The sequence below is a fragment of the Rhinoderma darwinii genome, chromosome 3, assembly GCF_050947455.1.
Source record: "Rhinoderma darwinii isolate aRhiDar2 chromosome 3, aRhiDar2.hap1, whole genome shotgun sequence".
Classification (NCBI taxonomy): Eukaryota; Metazoa; Chordata; class Amphibia; order Anura; family Rhinodermatidae; genus Rhinoderma; species Rhinoderma darwinii.
In genome coordinates this window covers 413,134,056-413,160,301 of record NC_134689.1, presented here as the reverse complement: position 1 = coordinate 413,160,301, position 26,246 = coordinate 413,134,056, and the positions used below count along the sequence as shown (strand labels likewise).

General features: G+C 38.0%; 17 non-coding genes across 17 annotated transcripts; all 17 read right to left on the bottom strand.

Moving 5' to 3' along the window:
* Positions 1-1,022: 1,022 nt before the first annotated feature.
* On the bottom strand, positions 1,023-1,096 carry TRNAT-AGU (transfer RNA threonine (anticodon AGU)). Its single transcript has one exon. It is a non-coding gene; the product is annotated as a tRNA-Thr (tRNA).
* A 1,486-nt stretch (positions 1,097-2,582) lies between these two features.
* TRNAT-AGU (transfer RNA threonine (anticodon AGU)) lies at positions 2,583-2,656 on the bottom strand. The gene has a single exon. It is a non-coding gene; the product is annotated as a tRNA-Thr (tRNA).
* Positions 2,657-4,142: 1,486 nt separating this feature from the next.
* TRNAT-AGU (transfer RNA threonine (anticodon AGU)) lies at positions 4,143-4,216 on the bottom strand. Its single transcript has one exon. It is a non-coding gene; the product is annotated as a tRNA-Thr (tRNA).
* A 1,486-nt stretch (positions 4,217-5,702) lies between these two features.
* TRNAT-AGU (transfer RNA threonine (anticodon AGU)) lies at positions 5,703-5,776 on the bottom strand. Its single transcript has one exon. It is a non-coding gene; the product is annotated as a tRNA-Thr (tRNA).
* Positions 5,777-7,262: 1,486 nt separating this feature from the next.
* On the bottom strand, positions 7,263-7,336 carry TRNAT-AGU (transfer RNA threonine (anticodon AGU)). Its single transcript has one exon. It is a non-coding gene; the product is annotated as a tRNA-Thr (tRNA).
* A 1,485-nt stretch (positions 7,337-8,821) lies between these two features.
* TRNAT-AGU (transfer RNA threonine (anticodon AGU)) lies at positions 8,822-8,895 on the bottom strand. The gene has a single exon. It is a non-coding gene; the product is annotated as a tRNA-Thr (tRNA).
* A 1,485-nt stretch (positions 8,896-10,380) lies between these two features.
* On the bottom strand, positions 10,381-10,454 carry TRNAT-AGU (transfer RNA threonine (anticodon AGU)). Its single transcript has one exon. It is a non-coding gene; the product is annotated as a tRNA-Thr (tRNA).
* A 1,486-nt stretch (positions 10,455-11,940) lies between these two features.
* Positions 11,941-12,014, bottom strand: TRNAT-AGU (transfer RNA threonine (anticodon AGU)). Its single transcript has one exon. It is a non-coding gene; the product is annotated as a tRNA-Thr (tRNA).
* A 1,486-nt stretch (positions 12,015-13,500) lies between these two features.
* Positions 13,501-13,574, bottom strand: TRNAT-AGU (transfer RNA threonine (anticodon AGU)). Its single transcript has one exon. It is a non-coding gene; the product is annotated as a tRNA-Thr (tRNA).
* A 1,486-nt stretch (positions 13,575-15,060) lies between these two features.
* On the bottom strand, positions 15,061-15,134 carry TRNAT-AGU (transfer RNA threonine (anticodon AGU)). Its single transcript has one exon. It is a non-coding gene; the product is annotated as a tRNA-Thr (tRNA).
* A 1,486-nt stretch (positions 15,135-16,620) lies between these two features.
* TRNAT-AGU (transfer RNA threonine (anticodon AGU)) lies at positions 16,621-16,694 on the bottom strand. The gene has a single exon. It is a non-coding gene; the product is annotated as a tRNA-Thr (tRNA).
* A 1,486-nt stretch (positions 16,695-18,180) lies between these two features.
* On the bottom strand, positions 18,181-18,254 carry TRNAT-AGU (transfer RNA threonine (anticodon AGU)). Its single transcript has one exon. It is a non-coding gene; the product is annotated as a tRNA-Thr (tRNA).
* Positions 18,255-19,741: 1,487 nt separating this feature from the next.
* On the bottom strand, positions 19,742-19,815 carry TRNAT-AGU (transfer RNA threonine (anticodon AGU)). The gene has a single exon. It is a non-coding gene; the product is annotated as a tRNA-Thr (tRNA).
* Positions 19,816-21,302: 1,487 nt separating this feature from the next.
* Positions 21,303-21,376, bottom strand: TRNAT-AGU (transfer RNA threonine (anticodon AGU)). The gene has a single exon. It is a non-coding gene; the product is annotated as a tRNA-Thr (tRNA).
* Positions 21,377-22,863: 1,487 nt separating this feature from the next.
* Positions 22,864-22,937, bottom strand: TRNAT-AGU (transfer RNA threonine (anticodon AGU)). The gene has a single exon. It is a non-coding gene; the product is annotated as a tRNA-Thr (tRNA).
* A 1,486-nt stretch (positions 22,938-24,423) lies between these two features.
* On the bottom strand, positions 24,424-24,497 carry TRNAT-AGU (transfer RNA threonine (anticodon AGU)). The gene has a single exon. It is a non-coding gene; the product is annotated as a tRNA-Thr (tRNA).
* Positions 24,498-25,983: 1,486 nt separating this feature from the next.
* On the bottom strand, positions 25,984-26,057 carry TRNAT-AGU (transfer RNA threonine (anticodon AGU)). The gene has a single exon. It is a non-coding gene; the product is annotated as a tRNA-Thr (tRNA).
* Between the last annotated feature and the right edge of the window lie 189 nt (positions 26,058-26,246).

Here is a 26,246-nt window from a genome sequence, read left to right as displayed (position 1 = left end):
ATCTCTGCTTGCTGTCAATTATAATTCTATTTTCTGTCACATACTCCTGTATATAGTCCCTTAAATGGACTCTGTCACCAGTTTATCAATTCCCAATTTCCTAACTAGCCTAATAGGCGCTATGATGCTGATAACTACAGTGTGATTTGTTTTTTTTTTTTTTAAAAACGTTTATTTGCAAAGTTATGAGCATTTATTTATATATACTAATGTAGCTCTAATAGCCAAATAGGAGATGACTCCTTTTTACTCTGGGCAGCTAATGTTTTCTGTATGACGCTGTCCAATCAGCATACAACTTCTCCCCCTTCCCTGTCCAGCAACACAGTGTGATCATATAGTACACTGCGTCCATTCCCGACTGTGTTTTCAACAGGTGATATCTTTGGTTCTGTCACAGCTAGAACTGTGATTTTGGTGTCATATGAAAGAGTAGAATCCAGTCTTTCAAATGCCACCAAATCTGTTTTTTTTAGGTGGCCCACAGCCCGAGATATGGCTGTATGAATTGATCCTCCTTCCCTGTAGCTTGAGTTTCACAATGTGTGTGAAGCAACTTCATGCTGATAGGACAGCATCAGATGCTGAGAGTCAGCTCCACCTCAGGAGAATTGCTGCTGTTACCTCCCAGATGTCTAATAAAGGCTAAATTACATATTTAGAAAATGCTCATAATTTTGCAAATAATAAACATTTTTTTTACTACAAATCACCCTGTAGTTATCAGCAGCAAAGCACCAATTAGACTAGTTAGGAGTTAGGGACCTGATAAACTGGTAACAGAGTCCCTTTAAGAGCTCTTCAAAAGTTTTTCCCACAATGGATGTTAAGCTTACTGGTCTATAATTACTTTGTATTGAACTTACTACTTATAGAAAACTCAATGACATTCATGGGGTCTCTGTCACCAATGAAAAACCCGATAGATTTTTAATTGCCTATAAAGAATTTGATTCATCATAAACTTTAGTTATGTAAGCTTAAATAATAAACAAGTGAATAACCTAAAGCAACAAATAGCAAGGCACTGCTGAGATTTGAACTCAGGATCTCCTGTTTACTAGACAGGCGCTTTAACCAACTAAGCCACAGCACCAAAGCACTTTTCTTCTCATGGTGTCCTACCACACAGCTCAGTTCAGAGCAAAAGACTGATCTCATATTTTAGGCTAGCCCCTTAGGTGTAGTTGCCAGAAGTCTTAACAGTCAGGGTACATAAGTTGTGATGGCCGAGTGGTTAAGGCATTGGATTTGAAATCCAATGGGGTCCCCCTGCACAGATTCAAGTCCTGTTCACAACGTTCTATTTTAAGAAGAGAACTTCCAGAAACATATTAAAGTTTGTCACCTATAGAAAGAGTTATTTTAATTCCATCCTCTTTATCACTGATTAATTACATTAATAATAGTGGTTCCAGCTGTGCCCCTGGCTTACAACTCTGAAAAGCGAGCAATATTTAGAGTATAAATCACTATAACTACAGCATCCCATTTGTCCAGACTTTTATTTTCCTCTTGATAAAAACAAATCAGGTTGGTTGGACAACTTCTGTCCTTAGTAAATCTCTGCTTGCTGTCAATTATAATACTATTTTCTGTCACATACTCCTGTATATAGTCCCTTAAATGGACTCTGTCACCAGTTTATCAATTCCCAATTTCCTAACTAGCCTAATAGGCGCTATGATGCTGATAACTACAGTGTGATTTGTTTGTTTTTTTTTAAAAACGTTTATTTGCAAAGTTATGAGCATTTATTTATATATACTAATGTAGCTCTAATAGCCAAATAGGAGATGACTCCTTTTTACTCTGGGCAGCTAATGTTTTCTGTATGACGCTGTCCAATCAGCATACAACTTCTCCCCCTTCCCTGTCCAGCAACACAGTGTGATCATATAGTACACTGCGTCCATTCCCGACTGTGTTTTCAACAGGTGATATCTTCGGTTCTGTCACAGCTAGAACTGTGATTTTGGTGTCATATGAAAGAGTAGAATCCAGTCTTTCAAATGCCACCAAATCTGCTGTTTTAGGTGGCCCACAGCCCGAGATATGGCTGTTTGAATTGATCCTCCTTCCCTGTAGCTTGAGTTTCACAATGTGTGTGAAGCAACTTCATGCTGATAGGACAGCATCAGATGCTGAGAGTCAGCTCCACCTCAGGAGAATTGCTGCTGTTACCTCCCAGATGTCTAATAAAGGCTAAATTACATATTTAGAAAATGCTCATAATTTTGCAAATAATAAACATTTTTTTTACTACAAATCACCCTGTAGTTATCAGCAGCAAAGCACCAATTAGACTAGTTAGGAGTTAGGGACCTGATAAACTGGTAACAGAGTCCCTTTAAGAGCTCTTCAAAAGTTTTTCCCACAATGGATGTTAAGCTTACTGGTCTATAATTACTTTGTATTGAACTTACTACTTATAGAAAACTCAATGACATTCATGGGGTCTCTGTCACCAATGAAAAACCCGATAGATTTTTAATTGCCTATAAAGAATTTGATTCATCATATACTTTAGTTATGTAAGCTTAAATAATAAACAAGTGAATAAACTAAAGCAACAAATAGCAAGGCACTGCTGAGATTTGAACTCAGGATCTCCTGTTTACTAGACAGGCGCTTTAACCAACTAAGCCACAGCACCAAAGCACTTTTCTTCTCATGGTGTCCTACCACACAGCTCAGTTCAGAGCAAAAGACTGATCTTATATTTTAGGCTAGCCCCTTAGGTGTAGTTGCCAGAAGTCTTAACAGTCAGGGTACATAAGTTGTGATGGCCGAGTGGTTAAGGCATTGGATTTGAAATCCAATGGGGTCCCCCTGCACAGATTCAAGTCCTGTTCACAACGTTCTATTTTAAGAAGAGAACTTCCAGAAACATATTAAAGTTTGTCACCTATAGAAAGAGTTATTTTAATTCCATCCTCTTTATCACTGATTAATTACATTAATAATAGTGGTTCCAGCTGTGCCCCTGGCTTACAACTCTGAAAAGCGAGCAATATTTAGAGTATAAATCACTATAACTACAGCATCCCATTTGTCCAGACTTTTATTTTCCTCTTGATAAAAACAAATCAGGTTGGTTGGACAACTTCTGTCCTTAGTAAATCTCTGCTTGCTGTCAATTATAATACTATTTTCTGTCACATACTCCTGTATATAGTCCCTTAAATGGACTCTGTCACCAGTTTATCAATTCCCAATTTCCTAACTAGCCTAATAGGCGCTATGATGCTGATAACTACAGTGTGATTTGTTTGTTTTTTTTTAAAAACGTTTATTTGCAAAGTTATGAGCATTTATTTATATATACTAATGTAGCTCTAATAGCCAAATAGGAGATGACTCCTTTTTACTCTGGGCAGCTAATGTTTTCTGTATGACGCTGTCCAATCAGCATACAACTTCTCCCCCTTCCCTGTCCAGCAACACAGTGTGATCATATAGTACACTGCGTCCATTCCCGACTGTGTTTTCAACAGGTGATATCTTCGGTTCTGTCACAGCTAGAACTGTGATTTTGGTGTCATATGAAAGAGTAGAATCCAGTCTTTCAAATGCCACCAAATCTGCTGTTTTAGGTGGCCCACAGCCCGAGATATGGCTGTTTGAATTGATCCTCCTTCCCTGTAGCTTGAGTTTCACAATGTGTGTGAAGCAACTTCATGCTGATAGGACAGCATCAGATGCTGAGAGTCAGCTCCACCTCAGGAGAATTGCTGCTGTTACCTCCCAGATGTCTAATAAAGGCTAAATTACATATTTAGAAAATGCTCATAATTTTGCAAATAATAAACATTTTTTTTACTACAAATCACCCTGTAGTTATCAGCAGCAAAGCACCAATTAGACTAGTTAGGAGTTAGGGACCTGATAAACTGGTAACAGAGTCCCTTTAAGAGCTCTTCAAAAGTTTTTCCCACAATGGATGTTAAGCTTACTGGTCTATAATTACTTTGTATTGAACTTACTACTTATAGAAAACTCAATGACATTCATGGGGTCTCTGTCACCAATGAAAAACCCGATAGATTTTTAATTGCCTATAAAGAATTTGATTCATCATATACTTTAGTTATGTAAGCTTAAATAATAAACAAGTGAATAAACTAAAGCAACAAATAGCAAGGCACTGCTGAGATTTGAACTCAGGATCTCCTGTTTACTAGACAGGCGCTTTAACCAACTAAGCCACAGCACCAAAGCACTTTTCTTCTCATGGTGTCCTACCACACAGCTCAGTTCAGAGCAAAAGACTGATCTTATATTTTAGGCTAGCCCCTTAGGTGTAGTTGCCAGAAGTCTTAACAGTCAGGGTACATAAGTTGTGATGGCCGAGTGGTTAAGGCATTGGATTTGAAATCCAATGGGGTCCCCCTGCACAGATTCAAGTCCTGTTCACAACGTTCTATTTTAAGAAGAGAACTTCCAGAAACATATTAAAGTTTGTCACCTATAGAAAGAGTTATTTTAATTCCATCCTCTTTATCACTGATTAATTACATTAATAATAGTGGTTCCAGCTGTGCCCCTGGCTTACAACTCTGAAAAGCGAGCAATATTTAGAGTATAAATCACTATAACTACAGCATCCCATTTGTCCAGACTTTTATTTTCCTCTTGATAAAAACAAATCAGGTTGGTTGGACAACTTCTGTCCTTAGTAAATCTCTGCTTGCTGTCAATTATAATACTATTTTCTGTCACATACTCCTGTATATAGTCCCTTAAATGGACTCTGTCACCAGTTTATCAATTCCCAATTTCCTAACTAGCCTAATAGGCGCTATGATGCTGATAACTACAGTGTGATTTGTTGTTTTTTTTAAAAAAACGTTTATTTGCAAAGTTATGAGCATTTATTTATATATACTAATGTAGCTCTAATAGCCAAATAGGAGATGACTCCTTTTTACTCTGGGCAGCTAATGTTTTCTGTATGACGCTGTCCAATCAGCATACAACTTCTCCCCCTTCCCTGTCCAGCAACACAGTGTGATCATATAGTACACTGCGTCCATTCCCGACTGTGTTTTCAACAGGTGATATCTTCGGTTCTGTCACAGCTAGAACTGTGATTTTGGTGTCATATGAAAGAGTAGAATCCAGTCTTTCAAATGCCACCAAATCTGCTTTTTTAGGTGGCCCACAGCCCGAGATATGGCTGTTTGAATTGATCCTCCTTCCCTGTAGCTTGAGTTTCACAATGTGTGTGAAGCAACTTCATGCTGATAGGACAGCATCAGATGCTGAGAGTCAGCTCCACCTCAGAAGAATTGCTGCTGTTACCTCCCAGATGTCTAATAAAGGCTAAATTACATATTTAGAAAATGCTCATAATTTTGCAAATAATAAACATTTTTTTTACTACAAATCACCCTGTAGTTATCAGCAGCAAAGCACCAATTAGACTAGTTAGGAGTTAGGGACCTGATAAACTGGTAACAGAGTCCCTTTAAGAGCTCTTCAAAAGTTTTTCCCACAATTGATGTTAAGCTTACTGGTCTATAATTACTTTGTATTGAACTTACTACTTATAGAAAACTCAATGACATTCATGGGGTCTCTGTCACCAATGAAAAACCCGATAGATTTTTAATTGCCTATAAAGAATTTGATTCATCATATACTTTAGTTATGTAAACTTAAATAATAAACAAGTGAATAAACTAAAGCAACAAATAGCAAGGCACTGCTGAGATTTGAACTCAGGATCTCCTGTTTACTAGACAGGCGCTTTAACCAACTAAGCCACAGCACCAAAGCACTTTTCTTCTCACGGTGTCCTACCACACAGCTCAGTTCAGAGCAAAAGACTGATCTCATATTTTTGGCTAGCCCCTTAGGTGTAGTTGCCAGAAGTCTTAACAGTCAGGGTACATAAGTTGTGATGGCCGAGTGGTTAAGGCATTGGATTTGAAATCCAATGGGGTCCCCCTGCACAGATTCAAGTCCTGTTCACAACGTTCTATTTTAAGAAGAGAACTTCCAGAAACATATTAAAGTTTGTCACCTATAGAAAGAGTTATTTTAATTCCATCCTCTTTATCACTGATTAATTACATTAATAATAGTGGTTCCAGCTGTGCCCCTGGCTTACAACTCTGAAAAGCGAGCAATATTTAGAGTATAAATCACTATAACTACAGCATCCCATTTGTCCAGACTTTTATTTTCCTCTTGATAAAAACAAATCAGGTTGGTTGGACAACTTCTGTCCTTAGTAAATCTCTGCTTGCTGTCAATTATAATACTATTTTCTGTCACATACTCCTGTATATAGTCCCTTAAATGGACTCTGTCACCAGTTTATCAATTCCCAATTTCCTAACTAGCCTAATAGGCGCTATGATGCTGATAACTACAGTGTGATTTGTTGTTTTTTTTAAAAAAACGTTTATTTGCAAAGTTATGAGCATTTATTTATATAAACTAATGTAGCTCTAATAGCCAAATAGGAGATGACTCCTTTTTACTCTGGACAGCTAATGTTTTCTGTATGACGCTGTCCAATCAGCATACAACTTCTCCCCCTTCCCTGTCCAGCAACACAGTGTGATCATATAGTACACTGCGTCCATTCCCGACTGTGTTTTCAACAGGTGATATCTTCGGTTCTGTCACAGCTAGAACTGTGATTTTGGTGTCATATGAAAGAGTAGAATCCAGTCTTTCAAATGCCACCAAATCTGCTTTTTTAGGTGGCCCACAGCCCGAGATATGGCTGTTTGAATTGATCCTCCTTCCCTGTAGCTTGAGTTTCACAATGTGTGTGAAGCAACTTCATGCTGATAGGACAGCATCAGATGCTGAGAGTCAGCTCCACCTCAGAAGAATTGCTGCTGTTACCTCCCAGATGTCTAATAAAGGCTAAATTACATATTTAGAAAATGCTCATAATTTTGCAAATAATAAACATTTTTTTTACTACAAATCACCCTGTAGTTATCAGCAGCAAAGCACCAATTAGACTAGTTAGGAGTTAGGGACCTGATAAACTGGTAACAGAGTCCCTTTAAGAGCTCTTCAAAAGTTTTTCCCACAATGGATGTTAAGCTTACTGGTCTATAATTACTTTGTATTGAACTTACTACTTATAGAAAACTCAATGACATTCATGGGGTCTCTGTCACCAATGAAAAACCCGATAGATTTTTAATTGCCTATAAAGAATTTGATTCATCATATACTTTAGTTATGTAAGCTTAAATAATAAACAAGTGAATAAACTAAAGCAACAAATAGCAAGGCACTGCTGAGATTTGAACTCAGGATCTCCTGTTTACTAGACAGGCGCTTTAACCAACTAAGCCACAGCACCAAAGCACTTTTCTCCTCACGGTGTCCTACCACACAGCTCAGTTCAGAGCAAAAGACTGATCTCATATTTTTGGCTAGCCCCTTAGGTGTAGTTGCCAGAAGTCTTAACAGTCAGGGTACATAAGTTGTGATGGCCGAGTGGTTAAGGCGTTGGATTTGAAATCCAATGGGGTCCCCCTGCACAGATTCAAGTCCTGTTCACAACGTTCTATTTTAAGAAGAGAACTTCCAGAAACATATTAAAGTTTGTCACCTATAGAAAGAGTTATTTTAATTCCATCCTCTTTATCACTGATTAATTACATTAATAATAGTGGTTCCAGCTGTGCCCCTGGCTTACAACTCTGAAAAGCGAGCAATATTTAGAGTATAAATCACTATAACTACAGCATCCCATTTGTCCAGACTTTTATTTTCCTCTTGATAAAAACAAATCAGGTTGGTTGGACAACTTCTGTCCTTAGTAAATCTCTGCTTGCTGTCAATTATAATACTATTTTCTGTCACATACTCCTGTATATAGTCCCTTAAATGGACTCTGTCACCAGTTTATCAATTCCCAATTTCCTAACTAGCCTAATAGGCGCTATGATGCTGATAACTACAGTGTGATTTGTTGTTTTTTTTAAAAAAACGTTTATTTGCAAAGTTATGAGCATTTATTTATATATACTAATGTAGCTCTAATAGCCAAATAGGAGATGACTCCTTTTTACTCTGGGCAGCTAATGTTTTCTGTATGACGCTGTCCAATCAGCATACAACTTCTCCCCCTTCCCTGTCCAGCAACACAGTGTGATCATATAGTACACTGCGTCCATTCCCGACTGTGTTTTCAACAGGTGATATCTTCGGTTCTGTCACAGCTAGAACTGTGATTTTGGTGTCATATGAAAGAGTAGAATCCAGTCTTTCAAATGCCACCAAATCTGCTTTTTTAGGTGGCCCACAGCCCGAGATATGGCTGTTTTAATTGATCCTCCTTCCCTGTAGCTTGAGTTTCACAATGTGTGTGAAGCAACTTCATGCTGATAGGACAGCATCAGATGCTGAGAGTCAGCTCCACCTCAGAAGAATTGCTGCTGTTACCTCCCAGATGTCTAATAAAGGCTAAATTACATATTTAGAAAATGCTCATAATTTTGCAAATAATAAACATTTTTTTTACTACAAATCACCCTGTAGTTATCAGCAGCAAAGCACCAATTAGACTAGTTAGGAGTTAGGGACCTGATAAACTGGTAACAGAGTCCCTTTAAGAGCTCTTCAAAAGTTTTTCCCACAATGGATGTTAAGCTTACTGGTCTATAATTACTTTGTATTGAACTTACTACTTATAGAAAACTCAATGACATTCATGGGGTCTCTGTCACCAATGAAAAACCCGATAGATTTTTAATTGCCTATAAAGAATTTGATTCATCATATACTTTAGTTATGTAAGCTTAAATAATAAACAAGTGAATAAACTAAAGCAACAAATAGCAGGCACTGCTGAGATTTGAACTCAGGATCTCCTGTTTACTAGACAGGCGCTTTAACCAACTAAGCCACAGCACCAAAGCACTTTTCTTCTCACGGTGTCCTACCACACAGCTCAGTTCAGAGCAAAAGACTGATCTCATATTTTTGGCTAGCCCCTTAGGTGTAGTTGCCAGAAGTCTTAACAGTCAGGGTACATAAGTTGTGATGGCCGAGTGGTTAAGGCGTTGGATTTGAAATCCAATGGGGTCCCCCTGCACAGATTCAAGTCCTGTTCACAACGTTCTATTTTAAGAAGAGAACTTCCAGAAACATATTAAAGTTTGTCACCTATAGAAAGAGTTATTTTAATTCCATCCTCTTTATCACTGATTAATTACATTAATAATAGTGGTTCCAGCTGTGCCCCTGGCTTACAACTCTGAAAAGCGAGCAATATTTAGAGTATAAATCACTATAACTACAGCATCCCATTTGTCCAGACTTTTATTTTCCTCTTGATAAAAACAAATCAGGTTGGTTGGACAACTTCTGTCCTTAGTAAATCTCTGCTTGCTGTCAATTATAATACTATTTTCTGTCACATACTCCTGTATATAGTCCCTTAAATGGACTCTGTCACCAGTTTATCAATTCCCAATTTCCTAACTAGCCTAATAGGCGCTATGATGCTGATAACTACAGTGTGATTTGTTGTTTTTTTTAAAAAAACGTTTATTTGCAAAGTTATGAGCATTTATTTATATATACTAATGTAGCTCTAATAGCCAAATAGGAGATGACTCCTTTTTACTCTGGGCAGCTAATGTTTTCTGTATGACGCTGTCCAATCAGCATACAACTTCTCCCCCTTCCCTGTCCAGCAACACAGTGTGATCATATAGTACACTGCGTCCATTCCCGACTGTGTATTCAACAGGTGATATCTTCGGTTCTGTCACAGCTAGAACTGTGATTTTGGTGTCATATGAAAGAGTAGAATCCAGTCTTTCAAATGCCACCAAATCTGCTTTTTTAGGTGGCCCACAGCCCGAGATATGGCTGTTTGAATTGATCCTCCTTCCCTGTAGCTTGAGTTTCACAATGTGTGTGAAGCAACTTCATGCTGATAGGACAGCATCAGATGCTGAGAGTCAGCTCCACCTCAGAAGAATTGCTGCTGTTACCTCCCAGATGTCTAATAAAGGCTAAATTACATATTTAGAAAATGCTCATAATTTTGCAAATAATAAACATTTTTTTTACTACAAATCACCCTGTAGTTATCAGCAGCAAAGCACCAATTAGACTAGTTAGGAGTTAGGGACCTGATAAACTGGTAACAGAGTCCCTTTAAGAGCTCTTCAAAAGTTTTTCCCACAATGGATGTTAAGCTTACTGGTCTATAATTACTTTGTATTGAACTTACTACTTATAGAAAACTCAATGACATTCATGGGGTCTCTGTCACCAATGAAAAACCCGATAGATTTTTAATTGCCTATAAAGAATTTGATTCATCATATACTTTAGTTATGTAAGCTTAAATAATAAACAAGTGAATAAACTAAAGCAACAAATAGCAGGCACTGCTGAGATTTGAACTCAGGATCTCCTGTTTACTAGACAGGCGCTTTAACCAACTAAGCCACAGCACCAAAGCACTTTTCTTCTCACGGTGTCCTACCACACAGCTCAGTTCAGAGCAAAAGACTGATCTCATATTTTTGGCTAGCCCCTTAGGTGTAGTTGCCAGAAGTCTTAACAGTCAGGGTACATAAGTTGTGATGGCCGAGTGGTTAAGGCGTTGGATTTGAAATCCAATGGGGTCCCCCTGCACAGATTCAAGTCCTGTTCACAACGTTCTATTTTAAGAAGAGAACTTCCAGAAACATATTAAAGTTTGTCACCTATAGAAAGAGTTATTTTAATTCCATCCTCTTTATCACTGATTAATTACATTAATAATAGTGGTTCCAGCTGTGCCCCTGGCTTACAACTCTGAAAAGCGAGCAATATTTAGAGTATAAATCACTATAACTACAGCATCCCATTTGTCCAGACTTTTATTTTCCTCTTGATAAAAACAAATCAGGTTGGTTGGACAACTTCTGTCCTTAGTAAATCTCTGCTTGCTGTCAATTATAATACTATTTTCTGTCACATACTCCTGTATATAGTCCCTTAAATGGACTCTGTCACCAGTTTATCAATTCCCAATTTCCTAACTAGCCTAATAGGCGCTATGATGCTGATAACTACAGTGTGATTTGTTGTTTTTTTTAAAAAAACGTTTATTTGCAAAGTTATGAGCATTTATTTATATATACTAATGTAGCTCTAATAGCCAAATAGGAGATGACTCCTTTTTACTCTGGGCAGCTAATGTTTTCTGTATGACGCTGTCCAATCAGCATACAACTTCTCCCCCTTCCCTGTCCAGCAACACAGTGTGATCATATAGTACACTGCGTCCATTCCCGACTGTGTATTCAACAGGTGATATCTTCGGTTCTGTCACAGCTAGAACTGTGATTTTGGTGTCATATGAAAGAGTAGAATCCAGTCTTTCAAATGCCACCAAATCTGCTTTTTTAGGTGGCCCACAGCCCGAGATATGGCTGTTTTAATTGATCCTCCTTCCCTGTAGCTTGAGTTTCACAATGTGTGTGAAGCAACTTCATGCTGATAGGACAGCATCAGATGCTGAGAGTCAGCTCCACCTCAGAAGAATTGCTGCTGTTACCTCCCAGATGTCTAATAAAGGCTAAATTACATATTTAGAAAATGCTCATAATTTTGCAAATAATAAACATTTTTTTTACTACAAATCACCCTGTAGTTATCAGCAGCAAAGCACCAATTAGACTAGTTAGGAGTTAGGGACCTGATAAACTGGTAACAGAGTCCCTTTAAGAGCTCTTCAAAAGTTTTTCCCACAATGGATGTTAAGCTTACTGGTCTATAATTACTTTGTATTGAACTTACTACTTATAGAAAACTCAATGACATTCATGGGGTCTCTGTCACCAATGAAAAACCCGATAGATTTTTAATTGCCTATAAAGAATTTGATTCATCATATACTTTAGTTATGTAAGCTTAAATAATAAACAAGTGAATAAACTAAAGCAACAAATAGCAAGGCACTGCTGAGATTTGAACTCAGGATCTCCTGTTTACTAGACAGGCGCTTTAACCAACTAAGCCACAGCACCAAAGCACTTTTCTTCTCACGGTGTCCTACCACACAGCTCAGTTCAGAGCAAAAGACTGATCTCATATTTTTGGCTAGCCCCTTAGGTGTAGTTGCCAGAAGTCTTAACAGTCAGGGTACATAAGTTGTGATGGCCGAGTGGTTAAGGCGTTGGATTTGAAATCCAATGGGGTCCCCCTGCACAGATTCAAGTCCTGTTCACAACGTTCTATTTTAAGAAGAGAACTTCCAGAAACATATTAAAGTTTGTCACCTATAGAAAGAGTTATTTTAATTCCATCCTCTTTATCACTGATTAATTACATTAATAATAGTGGTTCCAGCTGTGCCCCTGGCTTACAACTCTGAAAAGCGAGCAATATTTAGAGTATAAATCACTATAACTACAGCATCCCATTTGTCCAGACTTTTATTTTCCTCTTGATAAAAACAAATCAGGTTGGTTGGACAACTTCTGTCCTTAGTAAATCTCTGCTTGCTGTCAATTATAATACTATTTTCTGTCACATACTCCTGTATATAGTCCCTTAAATGGACTCTGTCACCAGTTTATCAATTCCCAATTTCCTAACTAGCCTAATAGGCGCTATGATGCTGATAACTACAGTGTGATTTGTTGTTTTTTTTAAAAAAACGTTTATTTGCAAAGTTATGAGCATTTATTTATATATACTAATGTAGCTCTAATAGCCAAATAGGAGATGACTCCTTTTTACTCTGGGCAGCTAATGTTTTCTGTATGACACTGTCCAATCAGCATACAACTTCTCCCCCTTCCCTGTCCAGCAACACAGTGTGATCATATAGTACACTGCGTCCATTCCCGACTGTGTTTTCAACAGGTGATATCTTCGGTTCTGTCACAGCTAGAACTGTGATTTTGGTGTCATATGAAAGAGTAGAATCCAGTCTTTCAAATGCCACCAAATCTGCTTTTTTAGGTGGCCCACAGCCCGAGATATGGCTGTTTGAATTGATCCTCCTTCCCTGTAGCTTGAGTTTCACAATGTGTGTGAAGCAACTTCATGCTGATAGGACAGCATCAGATGCTGAGAGTCAGCTCCACCTCAGAAGAATTGCTGCTGTTACCTCCCAGATGTCTAATAAAGGCTAAATTACATATTTAGAAAATGCTCATAATTTTGCAAATAATAAACATTTTTTTTACTACAAATCACCCTGTAGTTATCAGCAGCAAAGCACCAATTAGACTAGTTAGGAGTTAGGGACCTGATAAACTGGTAACAGAGTCCCTTTAAGAGCTCTTCAAAAGTTTTTCCCACAATGGATGTTAAGCTTACTGGTCTATAATTACTTTGTATTGAACTTACTACTTATAGAAAACTCAATGACATTCATGGGGTCTCTGTCACCAATGAAAAACCCGATAGATTTTTAATTGCCTATAAAGAATTTGATTCATCATATACTTTAGTTATGTAAGCTTAAATAATAAACAAGTGAATAAACTAAAGCAACAAATAGCAAGGCACTGCTGAGATTTGAACTCAGGATCTCCTGTTTACTAGACAGGCGCTTTAACCAACTAAGCCACAGCACCTAAGCACTTTTCTTCTCACGGTGTCCTACCACACAGCTCAGTTCAGAGCAAAAGACTGATCTCATATTTTTGGCTAGCCCCTTAGGTGTAGTTGCCAGAAGTCTTAACAGTCAGGGTACATAAGTTGTGATGGCCGAGTGGTTAAGGCGTTGGATTTGAAATCCAATGGGGTCCCCCTGCACAGATTCAAGTCCTGCTCACAACGTTCTATTTTAAGAAGAGAACTTCCAGAAACATATTAAAGTTTGTCACCTATAGAAAGAGTTATTTTAATTCCATCCTCTTTATCACTGATTAATTACATTAATAATAGTGGTTCCAGCTGTGCCCCTGGCTTACAACTCTGAAAAGCGAGCAATATTTAGAGTATAAATCACTATAACTACAGCATCCCATTTGTCCAGACTTTTATTTTCCTCTTGATAAAAACAAATCAGGTTGGTTGGACAACTTCTGTCCTTAGTAAATCTCTGCTTGCTGTCAATTATAATACTATTTTCTGTCACATACTCCTGTATATAGTCCCTTAAATGGACTCTGTCACCAGTTTATCAATTCCCAATTTCCTAACTAGCCTAATAGGCGCTATGATGCTGATAACTACAGTGTGATTTGTTGTTTTTTTTAAAAAAACGTTTATTTGCAAAGTTATGAGCATTTATTTATATATACTAATGTAGCTCTAATAGCCAAATAGGAGATGACTCCTTTTTACTCTGGGCAGCTAATGTTTTCTGTATGACGCTGTCCAATCAGCATACAACTTCTCCCCCTTCCCTGTCCAGCAACACAGTGTGATCATATAGTACACTGCGTCCATTCCCGACTGTGTTTTCAACAGGTGATATCTTCGGTTCTGTCACAGCTAGAACTGTGATTTTGGTGTCATATGAAAGAGTAGAATCCAGTCTTTCAAATGCCACCAAATCTGCTTTTTTAGGTGGCCCACAGCCCGAGATATGGCTGTTTGAATTGATCCTCCTTCCCTGTAGCTTGAGTTTCACAATGTGTGTGAAGCAACTTCATGCTGATAGGACAGCATCAGATGCTGAGAGTCAGCTCCACCTCAGAAGAATTGCTGCTGTTACCTCCCAGATGTCTAATAAAGGCTAAATTACATATTTAGAAAATGCTCATAATTTTGCAAATAATAAACATTTTTTTTACTACAAATCACCCTGTAGTTATCAGCAGCAAAGCACCAATTAGACTAGTTAGGAGTTAGGGACCTGATAAACTGGTAACAGAGTCCCTTTAAGAGCTCTTCAAAAGTTTTTCCCACAATGGATGTTAAGCTTACTGGTCTATAATTACTTTGTATTGAACTTACTACTTATAGAAAACTCAATGACATTCATGGGGTCTCTGTCACCAATGAAAAACCCGATAGATTTTTAATTGCCTATAAAGAATTTGATTCATCATATACTTTAGTTATGTAAGCTTAAATAATAAACAAGTGAATAAACTAAAGCAACAAATAGCAAGGCACTGCTGAGATTTGAACTCAGGATCTCCTGTTTACTAGACAGGCGCTTTAACCAACTAAGCCACAGCACCAAAGCACTTTTCTTCTCACGGTGTCCTACCACACAGCTCAGTTCAGAGCAAAAGACTGATCTCATATTTTTGGCTAGCCCCTTAGGTGTAGTTGCCAGAAGTCTTAACAGTCAGGGTACATAAGTTGTGATGGCCGAGTGGTTAAGGCGTTGGATTTGAAATCCAATGGGGTCCCCCTGCACAGATTCAAGTCCTGTTCACAACGTTCTATTTTAAGAAGAGAACTTCCAGAAACATATTAAAGTTTGTCACCTATAGAAAGAGTTATTTTAATTCCATCCTCTTTATCACTGATTAATTACATTAATAATAGTGGTTCCAGCTGTGCCCCTGGCTTACAACTCTGAAAAGCGAGCAATATTTAGAGTATAAATCACTATAACTACAGCATCCCATTTGTCCAGACTTTTATTTTCCTCTTGATAAAAACAAATCAGGTTGGTTGGACAACTTCTGTCCTTAGTAAATCTCTGCTTGCTGTCAATTATAATACTATTTTCTGTCACATACTCCTGTATATAGTCCCTTAAATGGACTCTGTCACCAGTTTATCAATTCCCAATTTCCTAACTAGCCTAATAGGCGCTATGATGCTGATAACTACAGTGTGATTTGTTGTTTTTTTTAAAAAAACGTTTATTTGCAAAGTTATGAGCATTTATTTATATATACTAATGTAGCTCTAATAGCCAAATAGGAGATGACTCCTTTTTACTCTGGGCAGCTAATGTTTTCTGTATGACGCTGTCCAATCAGCATACAACTTCTCCCCCTTCCCTGTCCAGCAACACAGTGTGATCATATAGTACACTGCGTCCATTCCCGACTGTGTTTTCAACAGGTGATATCTTCGGTTCTGTCACAGCTAGAACTGTGATTTTGGTGTCATATGAAAGAGTAGAATCCAGTCTTTCAAATGCCACCAAATCTGCTTTTTTAGGTGGCCCACAGCCCGAGATATGGCTGTTTGAATTGATCCTCCTTCCCTGTAGCTTGAGTTTCACAATGTGTGTGAAGCAACTTCATGCTGATAGGACAGCATCAGATGCTGAGAGTCAGCTCCACCTCAGAAGAATTGCTGCTGTTACCTCCCAGATGTCTAATAAAGGCTAAATTACATATTTAGAAAATGCTCATAATTTTGCAAATAATAAACATTTTTTTTACTACAAATCACCCTGTAGTTATCAGCAGCAAAGCACCAATTAGACTAGTTAGGAGTTAGGGACCTGATAAACTGGTAACAGAGTCCCTTTAAGAGCTCTTCAAAAGTTTTTCCCACAATGGATGTTAAGCTTACTGGTCTATAATTACTTTGTATTGAACTTACTACTTATAGAAAACTCAATGACATTCATGGGGTCTCTGTCACCAATGAAAAACCCGATAGATTTTTAATTGCCTATAAAGAATTTGATTCATCATATACTTTAGTTATGTAAGCTTAAATAATAAACAAGTGAATAAACTAAAGCAACAAATAGCAAGGCACTGCTGAGATTTGAACTCAGGATCTCCTGTTTACTAGACAGGCGCTTTAACCAACTAAGCCACAGCACCAAAGCACTTTTCTTCTCACGGTGTCCTACCACACAGCTCAGTTCAGAGCAAAAGACTGATCTCATATTTTTGGCTAGCCCCTTAGGTGTAGTTGCCAGAAGTCTTAACAGTCAGGGTACATAAGTTGTGATGGCCGAGTGGTTAAGGCGTTGGATTTGAAATCCAATGGGGTCCCCCTGCACAGATTCAAGTCCTGCTCACAACGTTCTATTTTAAGAAGAGAACTTCCAGAAACATATTAAAGTTTGTCACCTATAGAAAGAGTTATTTTAATTCCATCCTCTTTATCACTGATTAATTACATTAATAATAGTGGTTCCAGCTGTGCCCCTGGCTTACAACTCTGAAAAGCGAGCAATATTTAGAGTATAAATCACTATAACTACAGCATCCCATTTGTCCAGACTTTTATTTTCCTCTTGATAAAAACAAATCAGGTTGGTTGGACAACTTCTGTCCTTAGTAAATCTCTGCTTGCTGTCAATTATAATACTATTTTCTGTCACATACTCCTGTATATAGTCCCTTAAATGGACTCTGTCACCAGTTTATCAATTCCCAATTTCCTAACTAGCCTAATAGGCGCTATGATGCTGATAACTACAGTGTGATTTGTTGTTTTTTTTAAAAAAACGTTTATTTGCAAAGTTATGAGCATTTATTTATATATACTAATGTAGCTCTAATAGCCAAATAGGAGATGACTCCTTTTTACTCTGGGCAGCTAATGTTTTCTGTATGACGCTGTCCAATCAGCATACAACTTCTCCCCCTTCCCTGTCCAGCAACACAGTGTGATCATATAGTACACTGCGTCCATTCCCGACTGTGTTTTCAACAGGTGATATCTTCGGTTCTGTCACAGCTAGAACTGTGATTTTGGTGTCATATGAAAGAGTAGAATCCAGTCTTTCAAATGCCACCAAATCTGCTTTTTTAGGTGGCCCACAGCCCGAGATATGGCTGTTTGAATTGATCCTCCTTCCCTGTAGCTTGAGTTTCACAATGTGTGTGAAGCAACTTCATGCTGATAGGACAGCATCAGATGCTGAGAGTCAGCTCCACCTCAGAAGAATTGCTGCTGTTACCTCCCAGATGTCTAATAAAGGCTAAATTACATATTTAGAAAATGCTCATAATTTTGCAAATAATAAACATTTTTTTTACTACAAATCACCCTGTAGTTATCAGCAGCAAAGCACCAATTAGACTAGTTAGGAGTTAGGGACCTGATAAACTGGTAACAGAGTCCCTTTAAGAGCTCTTCAAAAGTTTTTCCCACAATGGATGTTAAGCTTACTGGTCTATAATTACTTTGTATTGAACTTACTACTTATAGAAAACTCAATGACATTCATGGGGTCTCTGTCACCAATGAAAAACCCGATAGATTTTTAATTGCCTATAAAGAATTTGATTCATCATATACTTTAGTTATGTAAGCTTAAATAATAAACAAGTGAATAAACTAAAGCAACAAATAGCAAGGCACTGCTGAGATTTGAACTCAGGATCTCCTGTTTACTAGACAGGCGCTTTAACCAACTAAGCCACAGCACCAAAGCACTTTTCTTCTCACGGTGTCCTACCACACAGCTCAGTTCAGAGCAAAAGACTGATCTCATATTTTTGGCTAGCCCCTTAGGTGTAGTTGCCAGAAGTCTTAACAGTCAGGGTACATAAGTTGTGATGGCCGAGTGGTTAAGGCGTTGGATTTGAAATCCAATGGGGTCCCCCTGCACAGATTCAAGTCCTGCTCACAACGTTCTATTTTAAGAAGAGAACTTCCAGAAACATATTAAAGTTTGTCACCTATAGAAAGAGTTATTTTAATTCCATCCTCTTTATCACTGATTAATTACATTAATAATAGTGGTTCCAGCTGTGCCCCTGGCTTACAACTCTGAAAAGCGAGCAATATTTAGAGTATAAATCACTATAACTACAGCATCCCATTTGTCCAGACTTTTATTTTCCTCTTGATAAAAACAAATCAGGTTGGTTGGACAACTTCTGTCCTTAGTAAATCTCTGCTTGCTGTCAATTATAATACTATTTTCTGTCACATACTCCTGTATATAGTCCCTTAAATGGACTCTGTCACCAGTTTATCAATTCCCAATTTCCTAACTAGCCTAATAGGCGCTATGATGCTGATAACTACAGTGTGATTTGTTGTTTTTTTTTAAAAAAACGTTTATTTGCAAAGTTATGAGCATTTATTTATATATACTAATGTAGCTCTAATAGCCAAATAGGAGATGACTCCTTTTTACTCTGGGCAGCTAATGTTTTCTGTATGACGCTGTCCAATCAGCATACAACTTCTCCCCCTTCCCTGTCCAGCAACACAGTGTGATCATATAGTACACTGCGTCCATTCCCGACTGTGTTTTCAACAGGTGATATCTTCGGTTCTGTCACAGCTAGAACTGTGATTTTGGTGTCATATGAAAGAGTAGAATCCAGTCTTTCAAATGCCACCAAATCTGCTTTTTTAGGTGGCCCACAGCCCGAGATATGGCTGTTTGAATTGATCCTCCTTCCCTGTAGCTTGAGTTTCACAATGTGTGTGAAGCAACTTCATGCTGATAGGACAGCATCAGATGCTGAGAGTCAGCTCCACCTCAGAAGAATTGCTGCTGTTACCTCCCAGATGTCTAATAAAGGCTAAATTACATATTTAGAAAATGCTCATAATTTTGCAAATAATAAACATTTTTTTTACTACAAATCACCCTGTAGTTATCAGCAGCAAAGCACCAATTAGACTAGTTAGGAGTTAGGGACCTGATAAACTGGTAACAGAGTCCCTTTAAGAGCTCTTCAAAAGTTTTTCCCACAATGGATGTTAAGCTTACTGGTCTATAATTACTTTGTATTGAACTTACTACTTATAGAAAACTCAATGACATTCATGGGGTCTCTGTCACCAATGAAAAACCCGATAGATTTTTAATTGCCTATAAAGAATTTGATTCATCATATACTTTAGTTATGTAAGCTTAAATAATAAACAAGTGAATAAACTAAAGCAACAAATAGCAAGGCACTGCTGAGATTTGAACTCAGGATCTCCTGTTTACTAGACAGGCGCTTTAACCAACTAAGCCACAGCACCAAAGCACTTTTCTTCTCACGGTGTCCTACCACACAGCTCAGTTCAGAGCAAAAGACTGATCTCATATTTTTGGCTAGCCCCTTAGGTGTAGTTGCCAGAAGTCTTAACAGTCAGGGTACATAAGTTGTGATGGCCGAGTGGTTAAGGCGTTGGATTTGAAATCCAATGGGGTCCCCCTGCACAGATTCAAGTCCTGCTCACAACGTTCTATTTTAAGAAGAGAACTTCCAGAAACATATTAAAGTTTGTCACCTATAGAAAGAGTTATTTTAATTCCATCCTCTTTATCACTGATTAATTACATTAATAATAGTGGTTCCAGCTGTGCCCCTGGCTTACAACTCTGAAAAGCGAGCAATATTTAGAGTATAAATCACTATAACTACAGCATCCCATTTGTCCAGACTTTTATTTTCCTCTTGATAAAAACAAATCAGGTTGGTTGGACAACTTCTGTCCTTAGTAAATCTCTGCTTGCTGTCAATTATAATACTATTTTCTGTCACATACTCCTGTATATAGTCCCTTAAATGGACTCTGTCACCAGTTTATCAATTCCCAATTTCCTAACTAGCCTAATAGGCGCTATGATGCTGATAACTACAGTGTGATTTGTTGTTTTTTTTTAAAAAAACGTTTATTTGCAAAGTTATGAGCATTTATTTATATATACTAATGTAGCTCTAATAGCCAAATAGGAGATGACTCCTTTTTACTCTGGGCAGCTAATGTTTTCTGTATGACGCTGTCCAATCAGCATACAACTTCTCCCCCTTCCCTGTCCAGCAACACAGTGTGATCATATAGTACACTGCGTCCATTCCCGACTGTGTTTTCAACAGGTGATATCTTCGGTTCTGTCACAGCTAGAACTGTGATTTTGGTGTCATATGAAAGAGTAGAATCCAGTCTTTCAAATGCCACCAAATCTGCTTTTTTAGGTGGCCCACAGCCCGAGATATGGCTGTTTGAATTGATCCTCCTTCCCTGTAGCTTGAGTTTCACAATGTGTGTGAAGCAACTTCATGCTGATAGGACAGCATCAGATGCTGAGAGTCAGCTCCACCTCAGAAGAATTGCTGCTGTTACCTCCCAGATGTCTAATAAAGGCTAAATTACATATTTAGAAAATGCTCATAATTTTGCAAATAATAAACATTTTTTTTACTACAAATCACCCTGTAGTTATCAGCAGCAAAGCACCAATTAGACTAGTTAGGAGTTAGGGACCTGATAAACTGGTAACAGAGTCCCTTTAAGAGCTCTTCAAAAGTTTTTCCCACAATGGATGTTAAGCTTACTGGTCTATAATTACTTTGTATTGAACTTACTACTTATAGAAAACTCAATGACATTCATGGGGTCTCTGTCACCAATGAAAAACCCGATAGATTTTTAATTGCCTATAAAGAATTTGATTCATCATATACTTTAGTTATGTAAGCTTAAATAATAAACAAGTGAATAAACTAAAGCAACAAATAGCAAGGCACTGCTGAGATTTGAACTCAGGATCTCCTGTTTACTAGACAGGCGCTTTAACCAACTAAGCCACAGCACCAAAGCACTTTTCTTCTCACGGTGTCCTACCACACAGCTCAGTTCAGAGCAAAAGACTGATCTCATATTTTTGGCTAGCCCCTTAGGTGTAGTTGCCAGAAGTCTTAACAGTCAGGGTACATAAGTTGTGATGGCCGAGTGGTTAAGGCGTTGGATTTGAAATCCAATGGGGTCCCCCTGCACAGATTCAAGTCCTGCTCACAACGTTCTATTTTAAGAAGAGAACTTCCAGAAACATATTAAAGTTTGTCACCTATAGAAAGAGTTATTTTAATTCCATCCTCTTTATCACTGATTAATTACATTAATAATAGTGGTTCCAGCTGTGCCCCTGGCTTACAACTCTGAAAAGCGAGCAATATTTAGAGTATAAATCACTATAACTACAGCATCCCATTTGTCCAGACTTTTATTTTCCTCTTGATAAAAACAAATCAGGTTGGTTGGACAACTTCTGTCCTTAGTAAATCTCTGCTTGCTGTCAATTATAATACTATTTTCTGTCACATACTCCTGTATATAGTCCCTTAAATGGACTCTGTCACCAGTTTATCAATTCCCAATTTCCTAACTAGCCTAATAGGCGCTATGATGCTGATAACTACAGTGTGATTTGTTGTTTTTTTTTAAAAAAACGTTTATTTGCAAAGTTATGAGCATTTATTTATATATACTAATGTAGCTCTAATAGCCAAATAGGAGATGACTCCTTTTTACTCTGGGCAGCTAATGTTTTCTGTATGACGCTGTCCAATCAGCATACAACTTCTCCCCCTTCCCTGTCCAGCAACACAGTGTGATCATATAGTACACTGCGTCCATTCCCGACTGTGTTTTCAACAGGTGATATCTTCGGTTCTGTCACAGCTAGAACTGTGATTTTGGTGTCATATGAAAGAGTAGAATCCAGTCTTTCAAATGCCACCAAATCTGCTTTTTTAGGTGGCCCACAGCCCGAGATATGGCTGTTTGAATTGATCCTCCTTCCCTGTAGCTTGAGTTTCACAATGTGTGTGAAGCAACTTCATGCTGATAGGACAGCATCAGATGCTGAGAGTCAGCTCCACCTCAGAAGAATTGCTGCTGTTACCTCCCAGATGTCTAATAAAGGCTAAATTACATATTTAGAAAATGCTCATAATTTTGCAAATAATAAACATTTTTTTTACTACAAATCACCCTGTAGTTATCAGCAGCAAAGCACCAATTAGACTAGTTAGGAGTTAGGGACCTGATAAACTGGTAACAGAGTCCCTTTAAGAGCTCTTCAAAAGTTTTTCCCACAATGGATGTTAAGCTTACTGGTCTATAATTACTTTGTATTGAACTTACTACTTATAGAAAACTCAATGACATTCATGGGGTCTCTGTCACCAATGAAAAACCCGATAGATTTTTAATTGCCTATAAAGAATTTGATTCATCATATACTTTAGTTATGTAAGCTTAAATAATAAACAAGTGAATAAACTAAAGCAACAAATAGCAAGGCACTGCTGAGATTTGAACTCAGGATCTCCTGTTTACTAGACAGGCGCTTTAACCAACTAAGCCACAGCACCAAAGCACTTTTCTTCTCACGGTGTCCTACCACACAGCTCAGTTCAGAGCAAAAGACTGATCTCATATTTTTGGCTAGCCCCTTAGGTGTAGTTGCCAGAAGTCTTAACAGTCAGGGTACATAAGTTGTGATGGCCGAGTGGTTAAGGCGTTGGATTTGAAATCCAATGGGGTCCCCCTGCACAGATTCAAGTCCTGTTCACAACGTTCTATTTTAAGAAGAGAACTTCCAGAAACATATTAAAGTTTGTCACCTATAGAAAGAGTTATTTTAATTCCATCCTCTTTATCACTGATTAATTACATTAATAATAGTGGTTCCAGCTGTGCCCCTGGCTTACAACTCTGAAAAGCGAGCAATATTTAGAGTATAAATCACTATAACTACAGCATCCCATTTGTCCAGACTTTTATTTTCCTCTTGATAAAAACAAATCAGGTTGGTTGGACAACTTCTGTCCTTAGTAAATCTCTGCTTGCTGTCAATTATAATACTATTTTCTGTCACATACTCCTGTATATAGTCCCTTAAATGGACTCTGTCACCAGTTTATCAATTCCCAATTTCCTAACTAGCCTAATAGGCGCTATGATGCTGATAACTACAGTGTGATTTGTTGTTTTTTTTAAAAAAACGTTTATTTGCAAAGTTATGAGCATTTATTTATATATACTAATGTAGCTCTAATAGCCAAATAGGAGATGACTCCTTTTTACTCTGGGCAGCTAATGTTTTCTGTATGACGCTGTCCAATCAGCATACAACTTCTCCCCCTTCCCTGTCCAGCAACACAGTGTGATCATATAGTACACTGCGTCCATTCCCGACTGTGTTTTCAACAGGTGATATCTTCGGTTCTGTCACAGCTAGAACTGTGATTTTGGTGTCATATGAAAGAGTAGAATCCAGTCTTTCAAATGCCACCAAATCTGCTTTTTTAGGTGGCCCACAGCCCGAGATATGGCTGTTTGAATTGATCCTCCTTCCCTGTAGCTTGAGTTTCACAATGTGTGTGAAGCAACTTCATGCTGATAGGACAGCATCAGATGCTGAGAGTCAGCTCCACCTCAGAAGAATTGCTGCTGTTACCTCCCAGATGTCTAATAAAGGCTAAATTACATATTTAGAAAATGCTCATAATTTTGCAAATAATAAACATTTTTTTTACTACAAATCACCCTGTAGTTATCAGCAGCAAAGCACCAATTAGACTAGTTAGGAGTTAGGGACCTGATAAACTGGTAACAGAGTCCCTTTAAGAGCTCTTCAAAAGTTTTTCCCACAATGGATGTTAAGCTTACTGGTCTATAATTACTTTGTATTGAACTTACTACTTATAGAAAACTCAATGACATTCATGGGGTCTCTGTCACCAATGAAAAACCCGATAGATTTTTAATTGCCTATAAAGAATTTGATTCATCATATACTTTAGTTATGTAAGCTTAAATAATAAACAAGTGAATAAACTAAAGCAACAAATAGCAAGGCACTGCTGAGATTTGAACTCAGGATCTCCTGTTTACTAGACAGGCGCTTTAACCAACTAAGCCACAGCACCAAAGCACTTTTCTTCTCACGGTGTCCTACCACACAGCTCAGTTCAGAGCAAAAGACTGATCTCATATTTTTGGCTAGCCCCTTAGGTGTAGTTGCCAGAAGTCTTAACAGTCAGGGTACATAAGTTGTGATGGCCGAGTGGTTAAGGCGTTGGATTTGAAATCCAATGGGGTCCCCCTGCACAGATTCAAGTCCTGTTCACAACGTTCTATTTTAAGAAGAGAACTTCCAGAAACATATTAAAGTTTGTCACCTATAGAAAGAGTTATTTTAATTCCATCCTCTTTATCACTGATTAATTACATTAATAATAGTGGTTCCAGCTGTGCCCCTGGCTTACAACTCTGAAAAGCGAGCAATATTTAGAGTATAAATCACTATAACTACAGCATCCCATTTGTCCAGACTTTTATTTTCCTCTTGATAAAAACAAATCAGGTTGGTTGGACAACTTCTGTCCTTAGTAAATCTCTGCTTGCTGTCAATTATAATACTATTTTCTGTCACATACTCCTGTATATAGTCCCTTAAATGGACTCTGTCACCAGTTTATCAATTCCCAATTTCCTAACTAGCCTAATAGGCGCTATGATGCTGATAACTACAGTGTGATTTGTTGTTTTTTTTAAAAAAACGTTTATTTGCAAAGTTATGAGCATTTATTTATATATACTAATGTAGCTCTAATAGCCAAATAGGAGATGACTCCTTTTTACTCTGGGCAGCTAATGTTTTCTGTATGACGCTGTCCAATCAGCATACAACTTCTCCCCCTTCCCTGTCCAGCAACACAGTGTGATCATATAGTACACTGCGTCCATTCCCGACTGTGTTTTCAACAGGTGATATCTTCGGTTCTGTCACAGCTAGAACTGTGATTTTGGTGTCATATGAAAGAGTAGAATCCAGTCTTTCAAATGCCACCAAATCTGCTTTTTTAGGTGGCCCACAGCCCGAGATATGGCTGTTTGAATTGATCCTCCTTCCCTGTAGCTTGAGTTTCACAATGTGTGTGAAGCAACTTCATGCTGATAGGACAGCATCAGATGCTGAGAGTCAGCTCCACCTCAGAAGAATTGCTGCTGTTACCTCCCAGATGTCTAATAAAGGCTAAATTACATATTTAGAAAATGCTCATAATTTTGCAAATAATAAACATTTTTTTTACTACAAATCACCCTGTAGTTATCAGCAGCAAAGCACCAATTAGACTAGTTAGGAGTTAGGGACCTGATAAACTGGTAACAGAGTCCCTTTAAGAGCTCTTCAAAAGTTTTTCCCACAATGGATGTTAAGCTTACTGGTCTATAATTACTTTGTATTGAACTTACTACTTATAGAAAACTCAATGACATTCATGGGGTCTCTGTCACCAATGAAAAACCCGATAGATTTTTAATTGCCTATAAAGAATTTGATTCATCATATACTTTAGTTATGTAAGCTTAAATAATAAACAAGTGAATAAACTAAAGCAACAAATAGCAAGGCACTGCTGAGATTTGAACTCAGGATCTCCTGTTTACTAGACAGGCGCTTTAACCAACTAAGCCACAGCACCAAAGCACTTTTCTTCTCACGGTGTCCTACCACACAGCTCAGTTCAGAGCAAAAGACTGATCTCATATTTTTGGCTAGCCCCTTAGGTGTAGTTGCCAGAAGTCTTAACAGTCAGGGTACATAAGTTGTGATGGCCGAGTGGTTAAGGCGTTGGATTTGAAATCCAATGGGGTCCCCCTGCACAGATTCA